General features: G+C 42.3%; 1 non-coding gene across 1 annotated transcript; it reads left to right on the top strand.

Moving 5' to 3' along the window:
- The first annotated feature begins 4,550 nt into the window (after positions 1 to 4,550).
- Positions 4,551 to 4,623, top strand: trnar-ccu (transfer RNA arginine (anticodon CCU)). Its single transcript has one exon. It is a non-coding gene; the product is annotated as a tRNA-Arg (tRNA).
- Positions 4,624 to 7,871: the final 3,248 nt, after the last annotated feature.

The raw sequence follows: 7,871 nt of genomic DNA, 5'->3' as shown, positions 1-7,871 counted from the left end.
GGCTAGTTCTCCCTGTATTCTGTGAGATCTAACCTTGCTAATCAGTCTCCCATGGGAACCTTGTCGAACACCTTACTGAAGTCCAGATAGATCCAGATAGACCCTCTGCCCTCATCAATCCTCTTTATTACTTCTTCAAAAAACTCAATCAAATTTGTGAGACATGATTTCCCACGCACAAAGCCATGTTGACTATTCCTAATCAATCCTTGCCTTTCCAAATATATGTACATCCTGTCCCTCAGGATTCCCTCCAACAACTTGCCCACCACTGACGTCAGACTCACTGGTCATAAGTTCCCTGGCTAGTCCTTACCACCCTTCTTAAACAGTGGCACCACGTTAGCCAACCTCCAGTCTTCCAGCACCTCACCTGTGACCATCGATGATACAAATATCTCAGCAAGAGGCCTAGCAATCAGTTCTCTAGCTTCCCACAGAGTTCTAGGGTACACCTGATCAGGTCCTGGGGATTTATCCACCTTTAACTGTTTAAGACATCCAGCACATCCTCCTCTGTAATATGGACATTTTGAAAAGTGTCACCATCTATTTCCCTACAGTCTATATCTTCCATATCCTTTTCCACAGTGAATGCTGATGCAAAATACTCATTTAGTATCTCCCCCATTTTCTGCAGCTCCACACAAAGACCGCCTTGCTGATCTTTGAGGGGCCCTATTCTCTCCCTAGTTACCCTTTTGTCCTTAATATATTTGTATAAATCCTTTGGATTCTCCTTAATTCTATTTGTCAAAACTATCTCATGTCCCCTTTTTACCCTCCTGATTTCCCTCTTAAGTATACTCCTACTGCCTTTACACTCTTCTCAGAATTCACTCGATCTATCCTGTCTATAGCTTACATATGCCTCCTTCTTTTTCTTAACCAAACCCTCAATTTCTTTAGTCATCCAGCATTCCCTATACCTACCAGTCTTTCCTTTCACCCTAACAGGAATATACTTTCTCTGGATTCTTGTTATCTCATTTCTGAAGCTTCCCATTTTTCAGCCGTCCCTTTACCTGCAAACATATGCCCGCAATCAGCTTTTTAAAGTTCTTGCCTAATACTGTCAAAATTGGCCTTTCTCCAATTTACAACTTCACCTTTTAGATCTTCTCTATCCTTTTCCATCACTATTTTAAAACTAATACAATTATGGTTGCTGGCCCCAAAGTGCTCCCCCACTGACACCTCAGTCACCTGCCCTGCCTTATTTCCCAAGAGTAGGTCAATTTTGCACCTTCCCTAGTAGGTACATCCACATACTGAATCAGAAAATTGTCTTATACATACTTAACAAATTCCTCTCCATCTAAACCCTTAACACTATGGCAGTCCCAGTCTATGTTTGGAAAGCTAAAATCCCCTACCATAACCACCCTTGTATTCTTACAGATAGCTGAGATCTCCTTACAAGTTTTTTTTTCAATTTCCGTCTGACTATTAGGGGGTCTACAATGCAATCCCAATAAGGTGATCATCCCTTTCTTACTTCTCAGTTCCACCCAAATAACTTCCCTGGATGTATTTCCAGGAATATCCTCCCTCTGTACAGCTGTAATGCTATCCCTTATCAAAAATGCCACGCTCCATCCTCTCTAGCCTCTTTTTCTATCCTTCCTATAGCATTTGTGTCCTGGAACATTAAGCTGCCAGTCCTGCCCATCCCTGAGCCATGTTTCTGTAATTGCTATGATATCCCAGTCCCATGTTCCTAACCTGCCCTGAGTTCATCTGCCTTCCCTGTTAGGCCCTTTGCATTGAAATAAATGCAGTTTAATTTATTAGTCCTACCTTGTCCCTGCCTGCCCTGACTGTTTGACTCGCTTCTGTTCTCAACTGTATCAGTCTCAGATTGATCTCTTCCCTTACTATCTCCCTGGGTCCCATCTGCCCCCACCCGCCCCCACCGGCCCCCACCCCACCTTACTAGTTTAAATCCTCCCGAGCAGCTCTAGTAAATCTCCCTGTCAGTATATTAGTCCCCTTCCAATTTAGGTGCGATCGGAAGGGGACTGTTTGGCCCATTGACACATCTGATCAAGATCCCATTGCACTCTCAGGTATCTTTCTTCATTGTCCACTCCACATCCAATTTTGGTGTCATCTGCAAACTTACAAAGCATATCACCTATGTTCACATCCAAATCATTTATATAAATGACAAAAAACAGTGTACTCAGCATGACCCTTGTAGCACACCACTTGTTGCAGGTGGTATGGTGGCTCAGTGGTTAGCACTGCTGCCTCACATTGCCAGGGACCTGGCTTCAATTCCTGTCTTGGGTGACTGTGTGGAATGTGCACATTCTCCCCATGTCTGCATGGGCTTCTGGGTGCTCTGTTTTCCTCCCACAATGCAAAGATGTGCAGGCTGGGTGAATTGGCCATGCTAATTGTCCGTCGTGTTAGGGGCATTAGTCAGGTAGAGGAATGGGTCTGGGTGGGTTATTCTTTGGACTTTGAGCCAAATGGACTGTATCATACTGTAGGAAATCTATTCTCCAGTCTAAAATCAACCCTCCACCGCCACCGTCTGTCATAGAGTTATAGAGATGTACAGCACGGACACAGACCCTTTGGTCCAACTTGTCCATGGTGACCAGATATCCTAACCGAATCTAGTCTCACCTGCCAGCACTTGGCCCATACCCCTTTAAACCTTCCTATGCATGTACCCATCCAGATGCTTTTCAAATATTGTAATTGTACCAGCCTCCACCACTTCCTCATTCCATACATGCACCACCCTCTGGGTGGAAATGTGCCCCTTAGGTCCTTTTTAAATTCTTCCCTTCTCACACTAAACCTATGCCCTCTAATTCTGGACTCTCCCGCCCCAGGGAAAATGCCTATCCATGCCCCTCATTATTTTATAAACCTGTCTAAGGTCATCCCTCTGCCTCCAACACTCCAGGGAATACAGCCCCAGCCTATTCAGCCTCTCCAAATAGCTCAAATTCTCCAACTCTGGCAACATCCTTGTCTATCTTTTCTGTCATTTACCTTCAAGCCCTTTCCATATTTAAATGGCTCGTTCTCCCTGTACTCCATGTGATCTAACCTCGCTAACCAGTCTACCATGAGGAACCTTGTTGAATGCCTTACAGAAGTCCATATAGATCATGTCCACTGCTCTGCCCTCATCAATCCTCTTTGTTAATTCTTCAAAAAGCTTAATCAAGTTAGTGAGGCACAATTTCTGTTTTCTCCTGGTTCTTTACACTTCTTTACAGGAGGCACAGGCAACTGGTATGCTCACTCTGCAAAGACTCTTAGTAACTTGTTAAAGGCAATAGCTTGTAGTGACTAGTGAGAGAAAATGTCTGGCTTTCTTCATTCGTCTTTACTGTAGAGAGAGTGAGAAGGACACCACATCCTCTTCCAGAGGTGTGAGGGCTTCCCTCAGTATCTTTCCCAAGATGTTCAACTCCCTGGGGAGTTATCATCAGGCTGGTAACATTTAGCATCTTCATCTGATCACAATTCATAGAACCCCTACAGCACAGTGCCCATTGAGTCTGCACCAACATTGGGGAGTATCCTCACCATACCTGTATGCGCTTTTCCTTTTAACTATGGCTAACTCTCCCAATCTATACACTACAGGCAATTGACCATGGCCAATGCGTCTGAACTTCACATTATTGGACTCTGGGAGGAAACCAGAGCACCAGCAGAAATCTGAAAAATGAAAACTCCACATAGTCACCCAAGGACTGAAATGGGACCCAGGTCCCTGGCACTGTGAGGCAGAAGTGCTAACCACTGAGCCATCATACTGCTATTTCACAAGCTAATTGGCTACTTGTTGTGGGCCAAATCTCACTTGTACATATACCCTGGTGCTGGGCTTTCTCCCTGTACACCTCCCCCCCCAATACTGTTTGCAAAGCAACAAACTAAACAGGATGCTCAATGGGTTTCAGTAACTTACTTTCCAAAAGTACTTTCTAATTTCCTTCCTGAATCCTTTGATCTAAAACAGTCCTTTTCTCAATTCAGTCCACAGACAAAAATAAAGTGAAATAACATGATGAGGTCTTTAGATGGGTAGGAGTTGCATAAAGTCACCTCTCATATCATGTGGCAGGAGATGGCACAGGCAGACTCAATGGCACTCCTGAAAGTGTTGGGAGTTTCCAGGATAACTCAATGTGTGAACTCCCCTTCCCTTCTTGGGCACCCTGAGCATTGACACACTTTTTGACTTAAACTGCAATCAGAAAATGCTGGAGAAACTTAGTAAGTCTGAGAGCAACTATGTAATGATGAACAAATGTTGATGTTTTGAGTACAATGTGACTCTTCCCCAGAACTTACCAACACCTTTTTTTTAATTAGCTGGATAAAGAACATGTTGCCCTTCACCCTGCAGTTTGGTTAAGGGCATGAGTAACCCTGGGATTAACATTAAGGTCTAACCATCTCCTTTAACAGTAAGAACCAGCATTTAAAACCTGAGCCCTAACATCCTCTACCTATTAACTTTACTCCATCTTGGAAAGATGATATTGGCAGATCTGTCACATCAAATAACCCTTGCCCCAGTGGCCTAATGGCTAAGGTACTGACTTCCTAAGCCAGGGACTGTGGGTTCAAATCCCATCTGGGGTATTTGTTTCCTCCTTTTTTTCAAAAGGATTTATGGGCCACAGTGACATTGTTCATACTTTGAGTTTCCCATTATCAATCCCATTATAAAAATCATCTTTTTATTTTAATAATGCCAAAAAAAAATACACTTCACAAAGTAGGCATGCTGGGCATCAAAGAAATCATCACCATTGAGAAACTGGACCAAGGACTCCTAATAGGTAAAAACTCTATTCCTGATGAAGGGCTTTTGCCCGAAACATCGATTTTCCTGCTTCTCGGATGCTGCCTGACCTGCTGTGCTTTTCCAGCACCACTCTAATCAAGAACTGCTAATACTACACTTAAAAGTTCTGCAGTTAGTGGCTTTCTTTTCTAGAATGAGCTTCCATAAGACGGGGGCCATCTCCATCCCAGGCAGCAAAGGGAAAATCAACTCTACAGTTCACCAGTTCTGAGTGTTTTAACAAAGTTGAGCAGAAAAGGCCAGTTCGCACAACATGGTCAGAGTAGAATTTTTCGTAAAAGTATAGATATATGGTCAGAATGACAATATGGGGCCAAATATAACCCAAAGCTGCAATTATTTATCTTCAGGTAGTTACTGGCATTGGAATTATCAGCATAGCTTCAGCTTTCCCAGTATTAAATTTCCACTATTTATCCTCAAGTCTTGAAGTATTTGATAAGGAAAGATACATTTAAGCATCTGATGGAAGAAAGGTATAAGGAGGGATTAGGAAGGCTTATGGTCACTTTTATGCTGCTTGTAATAATGGACAAATTTCACTATCACAATTTCAATATCTCATTGTAATTTGTGGGATCTTCCTTTTTGCAAATTATGCTGTCACATTTTCCGCATTCCAACATTGACTGCATTTCACATCTGTCATATTAGCTGAGAAATGCTTTGTGAGCTTCTGAAACATTCTTAACACAGAAGCTCTTTTTCCCTTTCCTCATGTGTATAATAGACTCACCATCAAACCATTTCTGATTTCCCACATCAAAACTTTGGAAGTCAGTTTATGTCTACTCCAGTGGATGTAGTCATTTGTGATTTTATCCCCCACCTCTTTCTTTATTCAACTATAACTGTAACATTCTTCATGACCTGAAAACTGTCAGCAAATAGAGGATTCACTCAGAGCTCACCTGGGACTGAGCAATTCACTCTCATGAGAGGCTGGAACAAAGTTTGTTTTCTTTGAGCAGAGAAAGTTCAAGTTGGGACCTGATAGAGGTGTATAGTCTGGAATGCACTGCTTGGGAGAGTAGTTGAGGTGAATTAACCTCACAACCTTTAAAAAGTACTTAGATGAGCATTGAAATGTTATAACATTCAAGGTTATGGGTCTAAAGCTGGGAAGCTGGACTAGTGTCAATTTAATGGAGCAATACAGGCTCGATGGGTCAAACGGCCTCTTTCTGTACTGTATGATTCTATAAAATATTGCTCGATTTACTGAGTGACATTTTTTGCACTTCCTCTTTTAGTCTGCCGTATCATAATTAAGCTGGGAATTGAAAGACTTGTAATTAATGTGAGTGCAAGAGGAAGAGTTGTTATAACAGAGAGAGACACAATCTGTATACTGCTTCATCGATAAATTAATCCCTTCTATTCCTTGTAAGGAACTCCTAATGCATTATTTAATGCACTTCCTCATTCAAACAGCTTCCTCTGCAATCTCCTTTTCTGTGCAACATTGAGTAAAGTACAGCAATGCACAATTGTGTGGGATACAAACTCTGAAGCATACTACACAGTTCCTATTAATTTATGCAAGGCAACATCAAAAATAATTCAAACTTTAAGAGTCTTATGGTTAGGTGTATTGGAACTCTGGTCAATGCATATATCTTGTTATAACACTCCATAGTTCCTCATTCAGTGATTCTTACTGGGGTCATTATCCATGGCAGGCAGCAGGTGTGATTTGTCACCCACCAGCCATCTGTTCATTTCTTTTAGCTTGTCATTAATTGCTCTTAACCTTCCAAATCCACAACCTCTACCATCTAGAAGGACAAGGGCAGCAGATGAATGGGAACACCACCACCTCCAAGTTGCCCTGCAAGTCACACATCATCTTGATTTGGACAAATATGATCATTCACTTGTCATCACTGGACCAGACCTCGGAACAGTCTATCTAAGCAGCACTGTGGGAGTACCCACTCTACACGGACTATATTGTTTCTGAACTGTAATGTTATTAATGTTACAGCTGTTTCTGATTGATTTGTTTAGCAAAGCTACGGCAGAATAAACTGACATGGTTCATTCATATTTATTCAAAATAATATGCTATACCAGCAAGTCACTGAGAATATTTAAGACAGAGATAGATAGGTTCTTGATTAATAAGGGGATGAAGAGTTACAGGGAAAAGGCGGAGAATGGGGTTGAGAAGCGTAGCAGCCATAATCAAATCACGGAGTGGACTAAAGAACAAAGAAGAAAGAACAAAGAAAATTTACAGCCCAAGGAAAAGGCCCTTCAGTCCTCCAAGCCTGAGCCGATCCAAATCCACTGTCTAAACCTGTTGCCCAATTCCTAAGCATCCATATCTCTCTGCTCCTCACCTACTCATGCATCTATCCAGATGCATCTTAAATTAATCTACCGTGCCTGCCTCTACCACCTCTGCTGGCAACGCGTTCCAGGCACCTACCACCCTCTGTGTAAAGTACTTGCCACGTGTGTCCCCCTTAAACTTTTCACCTCTCACCTTGAAACCGTGACCAGTCGCTATTGAATCCTTCACCCTGGGAAATAGCTTATCTCTATCTACCCTGATTTTGTAGACCTCAATCAGGTACCCCCCCCTCCCCCAATCTCCTTTTCTCTAATGAAAACTCAATGGGTTGAATCAAAAGGTGTGGTGCTGGAAAAGCAGAGCCAGTCAGGCAGCTTTCGAGGATTAGAAGAGTCGAAGTTTTGATCATAAGCTCTTCACCAGGAATAATGAAGAGCTTATGCTCGAAATGTCGACTTTCCTGCTCCTTGAATGCTGCCTGACCGGCTGTGTTTTTCTAGCACCACATGTTTTGACTCTGGTCTCACTTTCTCCTCAATAGACTGAATGATATAATTCTGCTCCTATATCTTACAGTCTTATGGTTTAGGTGCAGCATCAAGTATATGAATATAGACTTATATCTGAAAATCTGTAAGGAATGACACATCAGCTGCTGCTGACACATTACTCCAGAGCAGATAGTGGCATAGTGGTGATATCACTGATCTAGTAATCTTGAAG

The sequence above is a fragment of the Chiloscyllium plagiosum genome, unplaced genomic scaffold (genome assembly GCF_037043375.1).
Source record: "Chiloscyllium plagiosum isolate Xiang-an unplaced genomic scaffold, Cpla_swu_hap1 HiC_scaffold_2, whole genome shotgun sequence".
In the NCBI taxonomy this organism is placed as follows: Eukaryota; Metazoa; Chordata; class Chondrichthyes; order Orectolobiformes; family Hemiscylliidae; genus Chiloscyllium; species Chiloscyllium plagiosum.
Note: the sequence above shows the minus strand (reverse complement) of the source record. Positions and strands in the feature narration are given on the sequence as shown.